The 23018-nt window shown below is 36.5% G+C and overlaps 1 pseudogene; it reads right to left on the reverse strand.

The window, feature by feature from the left end:
- Positions 1-9452: 9452 nt before the first annotated feature.
- LOC131424293 (transformer-2 protein homolog beta-like) lies at positions 9453-10621 on the reverse strand (annotated as a pseudogene).
- Between the last annotated feature and the right edge of the window lie 12397 nt (positions 10622-23018).

Genomic DNA, 23018 nt, shown 5'->3' on the forward strand with positions numbered 1-23018 from the left:
CAATATGCCAAAGACACATATTTTAGGGTGGTATATTCTAGTTTTCTACAGTCATATTTCAAACTGTTGTGTCTTAAGCTTCATCAATACCTACTCTATCAATTCTATCAACCTCAATAACAAGCTGAGAGAGATTCTTTAAAGACTAATTAAATTTATCTGGGAATAGTACAACATCACAGTGGGAATACACATGTCATTGTAAACTACGAGTACGTTCAAAGAGATTGAGGCCAGGAGAAGTTTTTAAAGGCAAAAATGGGAGGATTACATAAAATATTTTGAAACAATTATCCTTGACCACAAGGATTAATAACAAGGATGGCGCCAGTCTGAGACTGAACAGACAGTTACTGGGTGAATGTCCTCACAGAAGTATTTTTCTGTGTAAGATTGTGGTGGCCTCTGTGCAAGATTGTGGTTCTGGTTGTGGCTTTTGTGGTAGCTACTATCAGGCAATCATGCATGAAAACTGTTCTTTCATTCCTCCTGGTTAAATTCTTTTTTTTTTTTTTTTTTTGGTAAGGGTTGACACAGTGACTTCATTTTCATTCTAAGAACTTCCACAGTTCTTACCAATCATACTTCTTGCAGTGGATCTGCTGTTGGTTTTTTAAGTGACCCCTGCACAAAAGAAAAATAATAGCAATTTACTTCTATTAGGAGCTGAATCACTGGTAAATGAAGTCAGGAAGTACTAAAGCTTTGTGTTGCAAGCCATATTCTTTAAAAAAATATTTATTAAAATAAGATTTATTGCTTGTCTTCTTCAGAGAGAAAATAAGGAAACCAAACACAAATGTGGTTAGGCTAAAAGGAATGGAAAGAACCTTATGCATTTATGGAAGAGGACCTCACCAGTTTTTTCTGCTTGATGTTCTTGTTCACAAATGAAACAAGGTTGAGGATAACTCCTCATCAACCAAGAGAAATAAGAGGAGTGTGTTAACATTGCAACTATGATATAGGGTTCAGATAATCAGCACAGTGATGTCTCACTTCTACTTTAATCTGCATTCAATTGCTGCAATTTTAGAGCGTCAGCTAATCTTGCTGTGACTACTTATAAAAGAGCAAACCATGAGCTTCTAAAACTTATCTTCTATTGATTCATTTCTTCTTAAATAAAGTGCAAGTCTTAAAAGATTATGCTAAAATTTTTAATCATTTCAGGTTTCTCAGAGATATCTAACTTTTTGTTTTTTTCTGGTTAAAAAAAAATCAGAGAAAACCAAACATTACTTACAATGTCAATGTTTGAAACAGAGGTATCAATATTGTTATTCGTACACTCTTTTCTCCTAGTAAAATATTTACTTTTTTTTTTTTTTGGTATAATGAACTCAAGCATTTCTTTAACCAAGACTTTGGGATGTTTTGCTTACAAGAACTGCAACATATGGTTTTCCTCTTCCACTTTTTAATATTTTGGTCTCCGGTGATTCCACATACAAAAGCTTCCTTCCTTTAGCTGGAGTCCACAAATGAAAGGCTTTTCTTTTTCTGATTGTAGATTAGCCTGCCAAGAAACAAACATGAACTGGAGAACATCACTTTAATTTATTGATGGGATACAGATGACAAGGAAGTCTGTCCCCTTCTAGGCTTTTGGGAATGCTTCAGGCTGACCCAGCACAGCCGAGTTCATATAGCAGACAGGCTTTGCCAAAAACCAAAGCCAATAGTCATTGCAAACCTCTGAACCAAAACATTCCTTTAGTGCTTGAATTTCCCTATAATTTGTGTAGATTCCCTTTTTGTCAATGAAGCTAGCAGTGGATAACTAGCTTAGTGCAATCAGACAAAACAACTGTACCATTCATTCAGTAATTAGATGATAGCCGTAGTGCATGCTTTATGGTTTCCGTTCTTCATTCTTTCCTTTCTTTTCAAGTCCTTGGAGACAAACTCTGGGATGTTTGGCAAAGCAGAGGCCCTTGTTGAAAAATATCCTGTCCTTTTTACTTTAGGATTGCTAATAAGTTCTATTCTCAGAGGAAAAACATTAGATGCACACAGCAGGGGTGGATCAGCCATGTTTTTTTTTTTTTTTAAAGTTTAGTTCTTATGTATATTACCTTTTGCATCACCTTACAGTTTTGCTTTACTTAAAACCAAAAAAGTCTTTACTGTTTTTATATCTAACAGCATGTGAATGAGTTAGATATTCGAGCTAAATGCTTATAGCAGATCTTACATAAATTGCTTTTTATACTTTAGACATAAAATTTTTTATGAGAAGTGAAGCAGAGATATAAAGATAGGAGAAGTAAATGGAGAGTAAGGCTGTGTGATTTGTTAATCTGTTTTGAAAAGTAAATGGAAGATTAAGTCACTGCATGTTAATGTTAAATTGGGCTAAGAATTGTTGTATTTGTACTATTGCTTATTTTTTTCCAAACTGGTTTCTTAACTCACTAGAACAACAAAAAAAAGTTTCCATAAGAAAACAGTAATGATATTTCCAGTTTTTTTTCCTTCCCATTAATGCCTTTAAAATGTAAAGATGTCACATCTGCCAAGTTGGTTTGCTGGCTGCCTTCACTGAATTATCTGGCCCTGTTAGTCAGAAATCTTGGTTGCAAGCAACACAGCTTATGCAAACAGAAGGATTTGAGGCTGCTCTATCTTAGGACAGCAGCAAAACTCTCTTGAGGGACGTCTGAAATGAGGGACCTTTGTCCTTGTCAGCATATTCTTCTCCTTTACCCACGGTCATCTCTGATTCTTATTTGGCTTGACTTTTTCTTTCTTTTTTTTTTACTGGACCACTGGGAACCACAGCTAAAATATGGCTAATGAAATTTTCAGCCTCAACAACAGCTGTGAAATAAAAAATATGAAAAAGACTAGGTTTCTCCCAACTCCAGATTACCTAGGAAAGTATTGGGATTTGGCTAGCTATGGGCATTTTTCTTCTCTTAAACCAATCACTTTGAGCATTGAAATAAGACATTATAAATGACCCAGCCTAGGTTGCAAAACCCATCCTTGACCCTGAGACCAAGGTCAGGGTCCATGTATCCAGAATGAGGGAAGAATAAAAATGAGAGCCATTAAAATTTTCTGTCTTTGTCCCTTAGTTTATCCACTGAAACTAGTATTTGACATTTGGCACTGCCACCAGTTGAGACATTGAAATTCTTCTCTGAAAATATAGTAGAACTGAAAATGCCAAGTGGATTTCAATTGTAATATTGGGAGGCAGGAGATGGTCAACTGAATTACAAAAGAAGTAGTGTTTATAGTCCTTGACATATGAGCTCAAGAAAATTTTATAATTATATTGAGGTTAAGCTCTCCTTCTACTCTAAGGATCATTTTGAAGAGTTTGTTTTTCTAAGTATTACTCCATAGGGTAGTATTACTTATAGTACATTATTGTTCAGTAATAATCTGATTTTTCTCATTACTAAAGTGGAAAACAGGTTGGCTTAAAGCTGAAGGGTATAGGGTGGAAAGGGATACATAAAACCATTGCCTTGGGTTTGCACAATTTTTTTTTCTGTTTATGGTCAAAAAAAAAAAAACAAAGATTTTGGCTTTGTGGGGCACTCAACTTCGCACTTGAGATGGCCAAGCAACAATAGACAATATGTAAATGATGGGTGTGATCATGTTCCAATAAAACTTCACTTACACATGCAGGGTGTGTGTGTAAGTTTATCAATCCTGACATGAACAGTGCATGTCAAAGAAGCTCATATAGTGAAATGTCAAATAAATTTGATGTTACTTGCATTTAGAAGTGTTCTCAAGTAATTTAAGAATTAATTTATAGAAACCGCTCTATAAGTAGTTTGGCTATTAAATACAGTAAATAGAAGTTTAAAATGGTAATTCTTGAGTAAAAACAGCCACAATTAAACTATTTTCATTATTGAAAAGTGTTTGCAGTTGCGCTGCTTATTTTAGGTTAAAAAGTTTCTCAAGATTTTGAGGAATGAACATAGCATTCAGTGGAATTCAAATCTAATATGAATCTTTGGAATCTGTGTGTTTTTCACAGGATGTGGGCCTATCTAACTTCTTGCCTGTTTTACTTCTGGGACAGAATGGTTGCTGGCAACATATGTTGGGAGCAAATTTCTTCTTTTATTTGTAATGCTTGCAGTCATGAGAATTTGCCATTATTACTTGACATTTGAAATATGTCTCAATTGAAACATGAAACTTTTTATGAGCTGAAAAACTTGGAAAACCTTCAGGTAGAGGATTATATTTGTAATATAACATTTAATATTTCTATTATATCCCTTTTTGTTTAAGCACTTATTAGGTAGCTATAAAAAATCACTTTGGGAACAATCTTGATTTGCTTCCTAAATGTGATGATTGTACCAAATAAGAAAATGAATTTTCCGTATTTTTTTTAACATTTTTTTAGTTGTAAAATATCTTTGTTTTATTTATTTATGTTTTTATGTGGTGCTGAAGATTGAACCCAGTGTCTCATGCATGTGAAACAAGCGCACAACCATTGAGCTACAACCTCAACCCATATTTTCTATATTTTGTTAATTCTAAGATGCACATATTTTGATCTCTCTGAAATCAAGGTTCTTCTAATGATGGATGATATCTTACAAATTGCTGTCTGCCAGGTTTGTAGTCATGACACAGCTGTAATTACGTTGAGTGAAAATGATCTCTAAACCCTCTCTTGGAACTTTATGATAGGATCCAGATAGTCAACATGAAAATTCATGGTATGAAGATCAGTAGAGGAAATTCTGAGATGATAGTGGAGTGCTTTTTTGAAGAATGTGCATAACATTAACCTTGAAGCTGCAAAAGGGTCTCATGTGGAAAGTGCATAGATATCAGTGATGCTTAATCAAAATGTGAGTCAAAAAAGCAACCATTTAGATGTGGTGTCCTCCAAAAGCTCACGGGTGAGACAATGCCAGAAGGTTTGGAAGAAAAATGATTGGGTTATAGCCTGAACCTAATCAGTGAATTAATCCCTGATGGGATTAACTGAGTGGGAACTGGAGACAGGTGGGGTGTGGCTGGAGGAAGTAGTTTACTGGGGGCATGGCTATGGGGTATATATTTGTATCTGGCCAGTGGAGTCTCTATCTTTGCTTTTTGATCATGAGGTGAGCTACTTCCCTCTGCTACACTCTTCTGCTGTGATGTTCTGCCTCACTTTGCTCCCTGAGGAATGGAACTGGTAACTTAATAAATCTTTCCTCCTTGACAGTTGTTCTGGTTGGGTCCTTCATCTTAGCAGTGAAAAAGCTGACCAAAACACATTCCGTGGATGAAAAGTAGTCTGAAAATACCTTACTAATTTATTTTGCTAATTTATTACTTTTTAAAAAAATGTATAAGTGTAATATACAATAAAATCTGTATCTAGAGTCTAAAATAATCTCTTCTGAAAAGTATTAAAAATTCTGATAATAAGGCATTGTGTTATAGTTTAGTTGGAAACTTTTTTTCTTATTTGTATATAATATAATGATCCTTTCTACAGTTAATTATGTTAGATGCAATGATACTAAATCATATGTGTGGACTGGGGATGTAGCTCAGTGGTGAAGCAATTGCCTAATATGTGCAAGGTCTTTGGTTTGAGAAAAAAAAAAAAAAATATATATATATATATATATATATATATATATTTGGCAAAAAATACATATATATACACACACATATATAATATTTAAATTACTGAATGCCAACTTTGCTTCTTATACTTGAAGTGATAATTAAATAAAACTTTACTGCTCCTACTAAAGACAATCCAGAGTTAATCCATGCTAACTGAAAAAAACATGGCAACTACTTCATCTAGAAGCTCATTGAATTCTCACTGACTCCTCTAAAGCAAAACTTGACTAGACACAGCATGAGCACTCAACTTCAGTATCATGAATTCAGCAACAAATACACATTAACAAGCTTCAAGATCAGATTGTGACCCTCATCATCTGTTTTAAGTTTAACATACTCTGCCAATGAGCTATATACCTAGCTTACTATTTTTCAGTATCTTTTTTAAAACTGTTTTTTTCTTTTCTTTTTTTTTTTTTTGTGGTAGTAGGGATTTAACCAAGGGACACTCTACCACTGAGCTACATCTCCAGCCCTTTTTATTTTATTTTATTTTTTTGTTTTGAGACAGTGTCTCACTAAGCTTCCTAGGGCCTCACTAAATTCCTGAGGCTGGCCTCAAACTTGAAGTCCTCTTGCCTTGGCCTCCCTGGTTGCTGGGATTACATGTAGGTCACACCATGCCTGACTTTTAAATATTTTTGAAAATTTGTTGGAAGTATTTTGTAAGGAAACCCTTTTAGTGACAATAAGAACTCAATTAGTGATGGATACATTGAGTGTCTTAACTTGAAGGTGTGACAACATTGATGATTTTGTAGTTGAAAGATACTATGTTCATTGTTGCAGAAGAACATAGTTTGGAAAATAAGTGTTGTCAATATCTACTACTTTAGTTGAAACAGATGAAAATTTTGGGAATTGTGTATCTAGTACTTATTCTGTTGTTTATAATAATAGGAAAGAGGAGAGATGTATTGAGGCAAGGACTATTAAACACAAGAAATGGGAATTGATCTTAAAATTTGTTTCCCAATGGTGCAAGTACTAGGATAAAATACGGTTTCTTAGCAGTGTCAGAAAAGCATGCTGTAGTGAGAAGGCAGAAGTGTGACGTCATAACTTTTTTTGTGTGTGACTTTATAACTTTTTGTTGAAGCCCCAGACCTATCAAAAGTATAGAGTATTGGGACACACAAAGGGTGTTTTTAATATATTAAGAATGTGCCACACAGATCCTCTTTTTCAAACCATGGGACTTTTAGGAGTCTTAAGGGCGATGTCATCTAGCAGGAGGCTCAGGTAGAGAAGAGTTTACCACGTACAAATCTGCAAGTATAGATTTTTCTCTGAGTTAATCCCATTAAAATCTACAAGAGCTCTGCATAATTTTTAGGAAAACGTATTTCACCAGAACACTGCCATCTTGGACTCAAATGGACAGAGAGTGCAAGATGAAAGGAGGCTGTCAGATCCCCAAATTCCACAGCAGTAAGTAAGATTATGGGACCACTCATGCAACCTTGAAAAAGGAAGTGGGACTGGAAGCTGGGAAGGTGCAGTCATATTTGTGTATGTGATACACAAAGTAGAAGCCACAAGAAAGAGGGAGTGGTACTTTCTGCTAAGGTTATTTCTAGGCCTTGAAACACACACAATAAAGGAGCTCCCAATATCAGCCTGGCTAGATTTTAAAACTGTTATGGATCACTGATTCCTTTCATCTTTCCATTTTTCCTTTTATAAAAACACACGTCCATAAGCTATTATGCTCTGCATTCTATTTTGGGTATGTTGAAGGTAGATAACTTGTTTCTTTAGTTTTATAGGTCCAAAATGGAAAGAAATTGTGTCTCAAAACCTGTATTGAAAGGGTTATTTCAGGAACTTTATCTGTACTTGGATTTGATTTAGATGATAAGATTTTGGTTATTGAGCTTTGTCTGTAATGGGATGAGATTCTTAAAACCTTGTTTTTCATGTGGGAGGAACTTAAAGAATTGGGGATCACAGGGAGGATGGTGGTGACAGAATTTAAGGTACACCTACATCATCTCCACCTCCTGGTATTCATGTCTTGAGGTATTCATGTCTTATTTACACAAGACCCAATATTGCTCCTAAACCACAGAAAGTGGTGAATGTGATGGCATTTATTCATAACCTGAACATGATTATAGAACAGTGTCTCTCACTTGTCTCTGTGGTATTTCTTTCTCACAATCATTGGTGTTGGAAAAGCAAGTTGCCAGAGTCTTACAGATATGATATACCAATAACCTGAGCCATCTTGGAAGTGGGCTTTTTCTCTGTTGAACTTTATTTTGGGAACCCAGCCCTGGATGCAAAAAAATTAAGATCACTATCTTATTGTAGCTGAAATTGTTATTTTTTTTTTTCCATTTTTCTCTATACCTGGGTGTTACTGCAATGTAAATGAATTCCCCAAAATTTATACGTGGAACACTTAATTCCCAATGCAACAATGTTGAGAGGTGGGGCATGTAATAAGCAATGGGTAGACTAATGTTATTATTGAAGGAATGGATTTGTTATCTTGGGGGGGGTGGGGCATATAAAGGATGAATTTGGCCTTCTCATTTTTTCACACCAGTGTGATACCTTCTACCATGTATGACACAGTAGGAAGGCCCTCACCAGATATGGTTCCCCGGATCTTGGACTTCCAACATTTTGGAACCTTGAATCAAGTAAATTTCTTCCTTTCTTTTTATAGTTGGTGCATTAAAAATATACATGATAGTGGGATTCATTATGCCATAATCATACATGACACAACTGTTCAATCTCATTTCACTGTACCTCTCCTTTCCCTTTCTTTCTCCTTTCAATATTCTTGCTCTACTTTAATAACTTCTCTCTCTCTTTTTTTTTTCGTGGTGCTGGGGATTGAATCCAGGGCCTTGTACAAGTTATATTCCCAGCCTACCCCCTTTTTAAAAAATAAAATTGCTTGTTGTTGCTCTTTGCCACTTGGTAGCATTTTACACACAGGCTTTGATCTTCAGAATACCCTAGATTCAGTAGAAAAACCTTTTGAATAAATTTTTGTACAATAGAAACTTCTCAGCAGTCAAAATTTAGTGTGTAGAAAAATACATGCAAAACACACTTTTCTGAAAACACTTAACTTTGAACAAAGCACCAAATTACACATTAGCAGAATGAAAAACAGCATTTCAAGTCCAACAAAAGTAGTCATCATAAAAGGTATAAAAGTTCCCTAATTTCACCAGGAACTCTTCACTTTTTAAACAGAAAACAATAAAAAATATTGTCCACAAACAATATCCCAGGTCTACGGCAAGTTTCAGAAAGTCCTCAACTTCATGCTTTAATAGCAATGAGGTGAGTAGGATCAAGATCTGGAATGTGACCTGTATCCGCCACAACTAACAGTAAGGAGAAGGTAACACCTTCTGCCAGCTGACTCGGCTGACGAGATGAGCTGGGTTCAAAGGAGCTGACTGCAACAATAAACTAAGAAAACTGCAAAGAAACCATGCAGCACATGAACATGAGTTTTGAGGGTGGGACTGCTCTGCGACCCCAAGGGTCAGCCCTATGCTGGATAGCTCTGGAAAGAGCAAGAGTGAGAGAGTGCACCAGGAACCTCTCTATTTACTGGGGGAAAGACATTCAATAGAATATTCCACCCAATAAGGCAAGGGATAGGGTTTCGAAAGGTGGAGTCTTGCTTGGTGATGTCTTGTGGTCAGCAGATTGATTGACATTTTAGCAAGTCACACCCATATCAGGTGCTGTGTGGGATCACAGGCAGAGGGAGAGGCCCAATCAGCGTGCAAGGCCAGACCAATCCCCTTATAAGCTCAAATGCGCATAGCTCACACACACAATCCATGGATGGCTCAACACCGTCTGTAAACCTGATCCTGGTCTTGAGCAGCTCTCCATCTACCTCCTCCTCCACCTCCTCCTCTGTATGATATGCTGTAGTAGTCCTGATCATCATAGCCTACATCATCATATCCTGTCATAATAATCCCCACGATGTGAGCTGCCATAGATTGATCTTCCATGTACATTCCTGGCGTTGGGTGTCTCTATTCTTTTTGTTATAGAGAAATCAACTCTGATTCTACCTCCATCAAGCTCCATTCCATTGGCACGTTCTTTAGCTTCCTTGGCATCATCTACATTTTCAAAATATTCAAAAGCTAATCCTCTTGAACACCTGGATTGCTGGTTGTATACAAGAGACACATCAGTAAGGGGGTCATATTTGGAGAATACTTCTCTCAGATCTCTTTTTTGTGGCACATAAACTCAACCCAAACACTCAACAGTTGGGGTCAGCATTTGCCCGATTGCCAACAGGGTGTATTTGAGTAGACGTGGAAGAATGACTGTGGCTGAGCCTCTGCTATAGTCTCCTAAGACCTAGACCAGAACAGCTATTGGAGCAGGACCTTATATAATGCTTCCAAGAGCTTCTGTGGATCTAACCTAGATTCAGATCTCGACCTGGACTTTCATCTGGAGCACCTGGATTCTTCCTTGGTGTGAGACCTTGCAGGGGTATGCCTTGGAGATTTCCCTGGCAGTGAGTGCTTCCACTTCTGGAAGCAGGAGGGGATTCTTAGCATAGTGCTTTCTGATTCCAGATTTTTTTATCTGAACTTCATTTTTATTTCTTTTAAAAATTCTTCTGTTTCAAATTCTGACTTCTTTTATCTTGCCCATTTCACACATATTGCTCATATAAGTAGGACTTCTGGTCTGATAGTTAGAATGCATTCTTTCATTTGTTTTTCATATTTCAGCTTCACTTATTCCTGAGCTTCAAATACTTATTTATAAAATTTGTCAAATGACAACTTCTGCATTTTCCTTCTTCAACATTAACCTGCTCTCCTTGTTCTGCTCTCTGCCTTTGCGCATGGCTCCTCGCTGACATCGCTGCTTGCTGGGCTACAGTCGAAGTTGCCAATCTCTTGTGTTTTCTCTCTGGAGGCTGTGCCGCAGCCTCACAGGACTTTGGGGTTGTCCAGCTGCTCAGAGCTGAAATGCTCTGCATCACTTCCACAAGAGCTCTTTTTTACTCTAATAACCTCTTGTCTATTATTATTTTAATTAGTACATTATAATGATAGATACAAGCAAGATTCATTGTGGTATATTCATACATACCATAACTTGGTAGATTTTGTTCCCAGCACTATCCCATGCCTTTCCCTCTTCTCTCCCTCTCAATTCCCTTCCTTTACTCTAAATTTCTGTTCATTATTAATTATCTAGTCTTTGGCAATCTGTTAATAGCTGCACAAAATGGGCTAAAAACTGAAAAAGAGAAGAATTTATCTGCCCTTCCAGAATCCTGTGTGACAGTTCAGTTTATAATTGGATGTCATTCAATTTTCATAGCAATCACTGGTATTTCTGGTTAAGCTGATGGTCATGAATAGAGCACCCCCCCCATGTCTTTTGGTTTGTGAGTGCTAATTTGTTCACTGTTGCTTACAAAAGGAAGCCCTTCTTCCTACAGGGACATATGAAGATTGATTCATCAGATCTGTGAAGGTTCGCTTAGCACCTTGTGGATTGGAGGATAAGACTTAACTGATATTATGTTGGGAACTCATTTGTTTCCTTTAGTTTTGTGAGTCAACAATAAAATTGTGTCTATTTTAAAATAGGAATCTCCTCTGTTTTCTTGGGTTCTGCATATTTTGCAGTTCTGAATTTGCGGTTGTCAGCGAAATGGAAGATCAAAAGACCCTAATGCTACATTGATTCATGCAAGTGAGGTAGAAGATTGAATTAAACTGTACACTGTGTGTATATTCCCTTGGAATGACATGCAGAATTGGGGAATTGCCATCATGTCATGTCTCTGGCCTTCTTTATGCCACATTTCTGCTTTTTATTAGGTACTTCCCTTTTGAATGGCCACATTCCACCTAATGTGCAGTCAGCCCTCCTTATTTGTGGGTTCTAAATCCATGGATTCAACCCACTGTAGGTTGGAAATATTTGGGAAACATTTGCACCTGTACTAAACATGTACAGACTTTTTCTTCCTTTTCATCATTCTCCAAACAACAGAGTATAGCAACTATTTCCATGGCATTTACATTGTATTAGGAATCAAAAGTAACATAGACTGACTTAAAGTATACAGAAAATGTGCATAGATTATATGCAAATACTATGTTATTATTTTTATATAAGGGACAGTAGCTTCTGTAGATTTTGGAATCTGTGGAGCTCCTGGAACTGAACCTTCTGAACGATTCTGAGGGATGGTTGAACATTTTGCTGATGTAAAATCATGGAAATATATGTCTCCATTATTAGATATAATTTTTTCTTTATTATTTTCCAGAACTTATTTTTCAAAAATATACTTGCAGTGTTCCCCAACCTGGCTACTCTCTATCCTTTGAGAAGGGTGGTTGGCAAGATCTATTACCAGCCTGAACTTGGTTGGGGTGATGTGAACACACCCTGGATTTGAGCAATATCTGCACGTGGAAGGAACACTGTTCAGTGTTTTCCCTTCTTCTACTGCCCTTGACCTTACTCTTCTCATCTCAGAGATCAAAAAGCTCTGAAACAAAGAGGTTACAGCTATTGCACACGTAAGCCTACGGAGTCAGTAGGTAAAAATTTCATTTGAAACCTCCTCCTTTGGTCTGTGCCAGATTCTAAACCGTCTCCTACAACAAATTCAATTTATTTAGAAAAATAAGCAGTTCCATGCCAGGAATCTTGCATTCTCCAAACAGTGAAGAAGCAGTTACCTCAGATCTAGCCTCTGAACTAAGCCTGTGCTTGCCTCTAGCACAAAATAGTATCTTTGCCAAGAACCTAGTTCCCAAATTTTCTCTCAGCTATTTCTCTACATACTCAAACAGTAGCACAGGTGGTCACTAGGAAGAGAGAGACAATGCATATTATATAAGAAGAGTGAGTCCAGAGCATCAAGGTGAGTGCCACACCCCAGTGGCTTCTCTTGATATTTGGCTCTGGAAGTCGCCTTGGGTTTTTCACCTTTTCAAAATATTCATCTAATTTAACAAAAGGTACTTGTAATTTTTTTCACATTATAAAAGATCTAGGCACTTGTTGAAGGAAAGTTGAGAAATTAAGAAAGGAATGAAAACAATACATCCACGTTTTACAACTTGAGATCGACACATCAAGTAAGTTCCTTTTCCATGATCTAGTCTGTTTTAGTATTTGGAATCTCACCACAGACCATTCTTGAATTATGATGGCACAACTCATTTCTTGATTTTACAAAGATATAAAAGTGATACAACTAGAGAAATCACACTTCAAATTTTGATTGTTTCCCAAGTTAGCGTTATGTGGTGTGATGCTCTTTGGTGAGAGCGGAGGGTTCCTAGTGAGCTGAAGTTCCCATCAGCCATGTGGTCGTGGGGTAAACAACCAGCACTCTACTGGGTACTGGTTGTTAGAAGATGATGCTGGTAGGTGAGGCATATCCACTGCACTTCCTACTTACTACATTTTCAAATTACAATGAGCTTCTCAGGATGTAATGCCATCCTAGGTTGAGGGGCACCCATGCGTTTACAATGCCATATGATGCTTCATTCACTTGATATTTTATCGCCAGGTTTTCCTCTTCACTAGGAAAAATTAATAAATATTTAAAATATCTGCATTACATCTCATCATCCCAAAGAAATATTAATTCTTCATTAATGTATTTAGTATTTACATAATTTTGAGAGTTTATTATACTTGAATTTTAATTATAAGTCCACATCCTAATAATGATCAACAAAACTGTGTAATTTGGTGCCTAGGAATCTCTCTGATTTCATCTCCTATTACTCTGTCTCTTCTCATTCTTTTTTGGTCACATTATTCTCTCCCTTGGTAGTGGAACTTTCTAGTCTCTTTGTACATCACGCATTTGCCCTTGCTTTTGGTCTGAAGTGTTCTTTCCCCAAAAGCTTCACAGTTGGCTCCCTTACCTTCTTCAGTCTTTGAGTAAACTTGATCTTCTCAACTCTTCTTATGTCAACACTAAAATTTCAACTCTCAGACTGGTTATATGCTCACCTCTTCCTTCCTTCCTTCCTTCCTTCCTTCCTTCCTTCCTTCCTTCCAATCTCCACAGTATCTGTCATCATCTAACATGACATTTTTTATGTCTATTTCTTTTACCCTCAGAATTTAAGTCCATGAACACAAACTTTTCCCTTTTGCTTACTGCTATATTCTTGATGCATTGAATAAGATTAGATTCTTAGTGCTCAATTAATATGTGTATAATCAGTGAATTAAAAATAAACACTGCTGTAAAGCTGTTTATGAATTGGGCTACTAGCATTATGGGATACTTTCTTAAGATACTAGTAGTGGAATGGTTAGATTAAAGGTTAGGAATATTTTTTAAACCCATAATTTTTAGGTAGTTTCAATTACTTTTGTTGTGTATGTTATATTTTGTCTATTATTTTTACTTGGAAATTAGTCATGCAGAAGTAAGTTTCCTGTAGATATTTTTATATTAGTTTTATGTTAAAAATGATTAGTTCAAACACCATGTTATACATATTTGTATCTTTATAACAATGTAGATTTATAGGGAGAAATTGGTATAATTCATTGTTTGTGTTACTAATGAGAAAGAGATGTAACACCATGTATAGAATAAATTCATTATATAATGATAACAAACTACTATCTACTTTTTCTGAAAGAACATGATTTGATTTAAATATTTAATGCAGAGGTCTGACTCACAGACCAAATTTAGCCTGCCTCCTGTTATACTGGGATACAACCAAGTATATTCATTGAGGTACTATCTATATCCTCTTTAGCATGCAATGACAGAATGACATTACAATGGTGAGATCCCAGAATAGTAGTGTGACACTTCACTGTTGATGTGTTATGACCAATTATTGTATATACATCTGTATCAAAAACAGTGTTGGCCCGGGCATGGTGGCATACACCTGTAAACAACTTGGGAGGCTGAAGCAGGAAGATCACAAGTTTGAGGTCAGTCTTAGCAATTTAGCAAGGCCCTAAGCCACTTTGTGAGACCCTCTCTCAAAATAAAAAATAAAAAGGACTGGGGTTGTGCTCAGTGGTAAAGTGCCTCTGGTTCAATCTGCATTACCAAACCAAACCAAACCAAACCAAACCAAACCCAGTATTGACATTATGAAAGTATCCAGATTCATGGTCAAATTTAGAGCTGTTGAAACATTTTTTTTTAAAAGAAAAATTGGGATAGTTTCTCCTATAAAAGTATTTTTAGAGTTGTGGGACTATTATCAGTTTTCTTTCAAAAGCAGAAAGTAATCAGAAATCTTATACTTTAACACAATTTTTCTACTTTGGTTTTGACATGGATTCATGTAGTCTAAATGTAAAGATTAAATATTTGAAACAGGACAATTTTCAAACTACTTGGGAATACACTACTAAAATGCTTACTAATATATACCCACTAACCCATGCTCACCATTTGGATGAATGCTTTATGTATCAAAAAATTTCTGGAAGAATCTATTTTTTTCTCTCTCTCTAAATTAAGTTGCTTAACCAGCAAATGTGTGATCAAATCTGTTGTAGGTTGACGCTAACATGATTATTTATGTAAAATCATAATCCATTAATTCTTTCATGTTACCTAGATTAACTTGTATGGAATACAGCCCAGTTTCGTGTTTCTATTTCTTAATACTTTGGGAAGTATTTGAAATATAGTTTAGTTCTCTTTTTACTAAACAAATTTAAAAAAATTTTCTACTTTGGTGTGAGTCTTGTCTCCTCTTTCTTTCACTCTCTCTCTCTCCACAAACACACACACACACACACACCAATAATTGAGTGGATATTGTATTAACTTAGGAACTTCTCAAATAACTTAAAGGGGGAATTTTCTCTTCATCTCACTTGATATCACTGATATTTTAAAATTATGATTTTTAACTAAACATGTAAATCCTTGAGGTAATTTGCTCTTCTGGTGAGCAGCAAATTATCTCAACATTGCTTAATGTTTCTCTGTGATCCATCTTCCCTGAATCTTAGAAGCAGTTAGGAATTCTCATTCATCTCCACTCCAGTTGTTGCAGATATTGTAGATTGATTCTCTCAACACCCAAACTCCTTCTTCCTTGATTTCTTCTCCTATAAATTGTGGGGAGGGGGGAAGTACTCAGGATATCTCCTCTTATAAGTCAAAGTGACTGTGTAACATGATTCTGGGCAATGAGCTATTGAAAGAAATTCTGAGGGGACACTTTCCCTCCTTATCTTGCCAAATAAAGCACAGCTAGTTAAAGAAGGAGATTTTGCCCTTCACCTTGCCCTTCACCCTACTTTTGTAAATGCAAAGTAGTGTAGAGACTGTCTTGTGCCATAAGGATGAAATTCACCATCCCGTAAAATTCAGAACAGGAAAGCTAGAAGCATCTGTATTTCAGAAGTGTTGTTTTCTTTTTTTGGTGGTGGTGGGGGGAGTCAGGGTGGGTACTAGGGATTGAACTCAGGGGCACTCAACAACTGAGCCACATCCCTAGCCCTATTTTGTATTTTATTTAGAGACAGGGTCTCCCTGAGTTGCTTAGGGGCTTGCTGAGTTGCTGAGGCTGGCTTTGAATTTGAAATTCTCCTGCCTCAGCCTCTGAGCCACTGAGATTACAGGTGTGCACCACCGCACCTGGCCTGGATTCTTGTTATTTGACAGACACACACCATTTCCCTTAATCACTGTTGGGTTTTCTGTTATTTGCAACTAAGATCAACCTTAATTCACTAGTCTTGCTTTCACCTCTTTTTATACTGTCACTTGTTCTCTTGTAAAATTTTGTCGTCCCATCTTCATCTCCTCTGTTCTGAGGAGCTGCCTGACACAATGATGTCTTTCTAGTCTCATTTTCCACTAAAGGTACACAATGCACAAAAAACAGTGGAGTGACTGGGATCATGGTGAAGGCAAATTTTGCTCTCATCTAATGTCCTTCATTCATCTATTTTTTTTAAGAGGGAGAGAGAAGAGAGAAAGAGAGAGAGAGAGAAGAGAGAGAATTTTTTTTAATATTTATTTTTTAGTTATTGGACGACACAACATCTTTGTTTGTATGTGGTGCTGAGGATCGAACCCAGGCCGCATGCATGCCAGGCGAGCGTGCTACTGCTTGAGCCACATCCCCAGCCCCATTCATCTATTTTTTAACTTTTATGGTCAGAGAGTAATTTCCTCTCTCCACTGTCTCTGCCTAATGCCATCATAGTTATATAACATGTGTTTTCACTTGTTCCACCCAGAAGTTTATTGAAATAGCTATTTTCACACATACAACCAGACTATAATGAAAATAACTTAGGATGTAATAACGGAGAAGGAAATTTGCTATTTAAAGCCATTATCATATTTCAGGGGAGTGAAGATGATGTTGGGTTTTGGTAAGTCAAATTTGAATAAGGGACTCAAGAGTATGAAGAACATGGGGTTGTATGGGAGGGACTGATAAAGAAGAGAAAGGGATACGAAAAGAAAGACCAGAGAGAAGGTGCAGTCTGGGGTTCTGAATTGAATAAAATGGTTCATGGGCAGGGGACGGGGGAAATGATAGCTCTTAGGGTCACCAAAAGACTCCTTCTTCTTCTTCTTCTTCCTTCTTCTTCCTTCTTCTTCCCCCTCTCCTTCTCCTTCTCCTTCTTCTTCTTTAAATAATGTAGATGCATTATTTAGTTTGAATGGATATTTTGCTGGAATGTTAAACCACTTTTGTCTTTTTCATCTTTTTTTTTTTTTTGTACTGGGGATTTAATCCAGGGACACTCAACCAGTGAGTCACATCCCCAGCTCTTTTTTTATATTTTATTTAGAGACAGGGTCTCTCTGAGTTGCTTAGGCCCTCTCTAAGTTGCTGAAGCTGGCTTTGAACTGTAATCCTTGTGCCTCAGCCTCCTGAACTGCTGGGATTATAGGTGTAGGTTACTTCGCTCAGCCTTTCTTTTCTATCTTATGTTAAATGTTCCTCAATGATTTTGGGGGCAGAACTAAGTGGAAGAGTCTGGCAGTCATCTTTGGCTCAACACCATGTCAGATAGGTCTTGGAAAAGCAGGATGCCATGAATTCAGTTTTGAAACCACTGTGCAGAGCCTCTGTTCTAGGGCTTCCTGGAAATCACAGAGATATGTGCCTTGAAGAGCTGTGTGAGCCAGACATGGTAGTGCCTACCTGTAATACCAGTGATTTGTGAGGTGGAGGCTAGATTTCCCCAAGTTTAAGGCCAACCTCAGCAATTTATTGAGATAACTGTCTCAAAACACACACACACACACACACACACATATACATATATATGGTTGGGGATGTAGCTCAGTGGTAAAGTGCCACTGAGTTCCATTCTCAGTAACAACAATAACAACGATGTGAAAAAGTTTTTTTCCCCCTAAAACTTTTAATTATATATATATATATATATATATATATATATATATATATATATATATATATTATGATACATGGGTGGGCACATTGTCTCTTGTTTGCCAGTAGGTTCTCAGAATTTAAACAATATCAGTCTTCTAATAAACATCAATAAATACTTTTTGAATGATTAAAAGTAATTTAGAAATGAATTCTAAAGATGAAATTGAGAAGTTATGAGATCTTTTATTCTGACACTAAAAGATATTGAAAATTTATCTTTAAAATTTAAATTTATTTTTCAATATACTTTTATTGGGCATTGTACTTGTGCATAATGGTGGAATTTTTTGTTACATAGTCCTACATGCAAATAATATAATAATGTAATTTGGTCAATATCACACTGCCCTGCACTTTCCCCTTCCTCTTAAAGTTAAAATTTCATTAAAATTTTTATTACAGTCCTAGAACTGATGGTTCTATAGATGCATGCAGATCCTTTAATGAAGCAACATGTTACTTTCTGTAATTTCTCAATATCACATTAGATGAAGAGATGCTATTGGTCTGACACTGTCAGACAAAACCTCTTCTCAAGTCAATGCTTTTACCTTCTAAATTATGATAAGAACATATTAATCCCACTGACTTTAAATTTGTTTGACAACACCCCCCCCCCTTAAAAAAATGGTGATATAATGTCAATCCTGATTGCTGCCAGATGTGGTGGCAGTGCATATCTGTAATCCTGGTGACTTGGGAGGCTAAGGCAGGAGGATTGCAAGTTTGAGATTAGCCCCCCAAATTTACCACACTCTCAGAAATTTAGCAAGAACCTGTTTCAAAATTAAAAAAAAAAATTAAAAAAAAGGCCTGAGGATATAGCTCAGAGAATATAGCTCAGAGATTGAATCCCTAGTATCAAAAAAAAAAAAAAAGTTACTATTGGGTGAAACGGGGTAAGGAACCCACTACATCTCTCTGTATTGTTATTTTTAAAACTATATGAGCCTACAATTATTTTCGTAAAGTTTTTATTACCTTAAAAACCAAGAGAGGTCTATCTGCAGGCAGATGTCCATTGGGAAAGGCAGGTAGTGGTGAAGGTTAATATTAGATATAGTATCCATTATTAATTAGTTAATATATTGCAATACAGTATATCTTTCTCCTGCCTAAAGGTAATTTCTCATGTTTTACTGCTGATTTATAGTGTTTTCAATTACAGGGTCTTCTTTCTCGGAATAATTTCTGCTTTACCATGTCTTCCAGTTTTTTCCTTTACTTGATTATACCCCAAACTTCCTGTTTTCTTAAAACTCCCTTCATCTTCTGGTTTCTCATTTTAAGAATCCAGGCAGCTCTTGAATGGATTTAGTTCTCAGGAAACTAGAAGAGGCTTTGCCGTTCAGCTCATGTCCTCTATAAGCTTTACCTAGGGCCTTCCCAGGGACTGGCTCCATGGTGCACATACCACCTCATAGATCCAATTGAATTCCAGAGAATGTTATAGGGATTTAAGGTCTCCATTGGTTTCAGATGACACAAATTTCCTTTTTTTTATTCCATATTTTTTCTTTTGGCCTTATTAGAGACCTTGTCTCAACACTTTAAAAAATAACACTCAAAAGCTTCTGGTCAATCTCTGTTCTTTTTCTTCTGCCTATTAGTTAAATGATGTTTCCCAGAGTGTCACTGATAGCTTTCCCTTTTTCCCTGTCTTCAAGTCATATCTTACTGTATAACTTTATGTAAATTATTAACACTTCCCTTCCTAGGTTCAGGATCATACCTGGGATTCCTTCCTCTGTTGTTTCTAATCTAAACTCTTTGATCTGGGACTTGAACCTTTATTTTTAACCTCTGATACTCTGAACTTGGTATTTTTACATGTATTGGCATTATCTGGATCTCCATGTATCACTGCTTTTCTCTTGTTTCATGCACAAAGTTGTTTAAAATATTGTATAAAATTACCTTCAGGCTGTGTATCACTGTCTTTCTCAATTTTTTTTTCTGTTGTATTTGTTAGGAATTCCTTTTCCTGTCTTGGGACTATAGAATAATTCTTTTTTTTTCTATCCTCCCCCAATCCTAGACAAAGAAAAGATGGAGGAATTGCATATATATATTTATTTCCTTTTTCACTACCTCTTTTCCATTTACTAGAGATTTTTTAAACGAGCCAATTTAACCTTTTTATTTATTAAGAATAAAGATGAACTATTCTCATCATAGAGTTTTTTCTAATATATAGTTTGATGTACATATTTACTTTTTTCCCATATTTTAAAATTGGTGCATTATAGTATATACTGATGCCGTTTGCTGTTACATATTCGTACATGCACACTATCAGAGATGCTTGCATTCAAGAAACAGTAAAATCTGAGAATATAAGAGCAGTGGATTTATAACTAAGTATAAGATAATTTTTTATGCCAACACAGTCCCTATTTAACCAGCAGCATTTATTTGATATAAGGCATCAAAAACAAAGAATAATGCTAAAAATGTGGGGCAATAATTGATTGAGTCTTTTGTAGGTCAAACAGGTCCTCACTTGGTGACTGAATTAGGACTCTATTTAATTAGAACTTGTAAACTCAGGATGGCTATGGGGGTTTGGGGGTTTGGGGATGGAGAAAACCTGCACTTAGGGATCTATGTGGGAGTATTAGTTACAAGCAAATTTCTTTATTCTGTGACTTTTAGAAATTTTCCCCTCTGATAGATTTGCTTAAAATGGAGAGATATTTATTTTTCTTCAGAGCTTAAAGGAAGAGGTTTCTAGAAAAGAATGTGGAACTCTAATCTTTGCTTAGAAACTTGAGGTAGATGATAACTATTCAAAATTGTAGCTCATGGGGAAGGAAATTCAAAAAACTAAAAGAAGAAGAAGAAGAAGAGGAGGAGGAGGAGAAGGAAGAAGAGGAGGAAGAGGAAGGAAGGAAAGAAGGAAGGAAGGGCGGAAGAATATGATTTTCAAATGGCATTAGATGTCTAAGGAAACAAGAAGGTAGAATAATTAAAGTCAAACTATCTCATAAGAAACAGACTGGTCCAAAATGCTCTGATTTATTTTCTAGACTTCTTCCTAAGCTCATCTCTTAAATTATAGCATTCTCCAGATGTCCATCCTCGATCCACTGTTCTCATGCTATGAACTCTTCCAGAGTGATCTCATTTCCTCTCATGATTTCAGTTCCTGATGACTTCAATTCTCTATCTTTATCCCTAACATTTCCCACAGATTCATCCATCTGTCTACTTCATGGCTCTCATAACATTATCTTAAAGTCTCAGACTCAACTTTTATCAAATAGTAATTATTCCCACCGCCACAAATCCCGCTCACCACAGCCATCTGCCCAACTCCTTTATAATTATTATTTCTCTATTCTTTACTGTTTCCAAGTACTCACAACCACTTCATTCGCTCAGGCTAAAACACTATTATTGTTGACTTCGTCTTCTCTTTATCTCAGGATCCAACAAATTCCTATGAATTTTAACTCCTATTTTTCATTCATTTCCATTATGCCGTCCTTGTTTTAGTTTATCCTAAACTATTATGACAACCTCTTTACCAACCTGTGCCTGTCAGAATTTGCACTGTAAGCAATAGAACATTATATGGGCTGGGTCAAGCAGAATATTAACTTTTCACATTGGCTTAGAAATACTTATAGGACAAGTTGGAGATCCAGACTCAGAAAATCTGAGAACTAATGGAGTCTAGTCAGCCTGTGGCACAGCCAAGGTGATGGATCAGAACAACCTATTAGGGTGGCACTTCTGATAGGTGAACAGTTCCCACCTTTGGCCCTTGGGATACTCTACCCACTCTAGAGAGCTGTTGTTAAGTAACACAGCTAAATGATCTTTCGCATCGTTTACTCCAGATTCAAAGTGCTGAGTGCAAGTATCAAAGTGGCTAAGCCTACATTGGTGTCTTAGGTACTAGAAGATGGGGGAGGGAAGGGTCTGTTCTCTTTCAGTTACTATAGTGGGAAATGGAGTTTGCTTTCCTCAAGATTCACACAATAGGCCATTTCTCTTAAGCTGAAAATACTAAAAAAATTGGATAAAAAAAGAACAATGATAATTACAAAGATAATAAAAAATATTCAATCGTTAGTGTTTTCCAGCCCTTTCCTCTCTAATCAATTGTGTGTGTGGAAACCAAGGAGACGAAAGAAAGTAGGTACTAATCAGGAAGCTGTTGGACACACCTACGAAAAAAATTATGGCCTTTGGAAATAGAGTTATAACAGATGAGTTTGAAGAAATGGTTAGAGTGGGCAGAGAGATAGGAAATAGAAACAATATGTGTTCAATTTATAGGTGTGTCAGATGATAGAAATAGATAGATTAAAGTGGCTATTGATACTTCTTTCTCAAGCAATTCAGAAGAAATAAGAAATTCTCTTAATTTTGGACATTTTTAATTTCTACCTTAGTGAAGATATCGTAAGCAGCTGGCTATGAGAGACTGGAGTCTTGAGGTAGATATTTCTTTGTTACGAGTGTAGACACTAAAATATAGCTCATCATTAAAGTGGCGGGAGCTATCGAGGTCGCCCAGGAATGCTATGCAAAGTATGAATGCTCAACTCCAGTGAAACTCAAACAGGTTCCTCCACTCATCCTCTTGTGGATGTTTGGACCATGTAACCAAAAGGCTCAGCACTTGGTTCATTAATCCAGCCAACTGTTGGTGATTTCAATATAAGTGTTAGTCAGCTTTCTGTTGCTGTGACAAAACACTTGACAAAATCAATTGAAAGGAGAAAAAGTTTATTTTGGCTCAGTGTCAGAAATTTCAGTCTGTGATCATTTGGTCCAGTTGCCTTTGGACTATGGTAGCGCAGTGCCATTATGACAGGAGTGCCTGGCAATGGAGGCTGCTCTTCTGATGTTGGCAGGGAAGGAAAAGAGAGAGAGGAGGCAGAGGGTCCCAACATCTACTTCAAGGGCATGGCCCCATTGACCTACCTTTCTTCTAGTAGGTCTCACCTGTTAAAGGTT

The sequence above is a fragment of the Marmota monax genome, unplaced genomic scaffold (assembly GCF_021218885.2).
Source record: "Marmota monax isolate L192 unplaced genomic scaffold, Marmota_monax_Labrador192_F-V1.1 WCK01_AAM20220418_F8-fsc00043, whole genome shotgun sequence".
Taxonomy (NCBI): Eukaryota; Metazoa; Chordata; class Mammalia; order Rodentia; family Sciuridae; genus Marmota; species Marmota monax.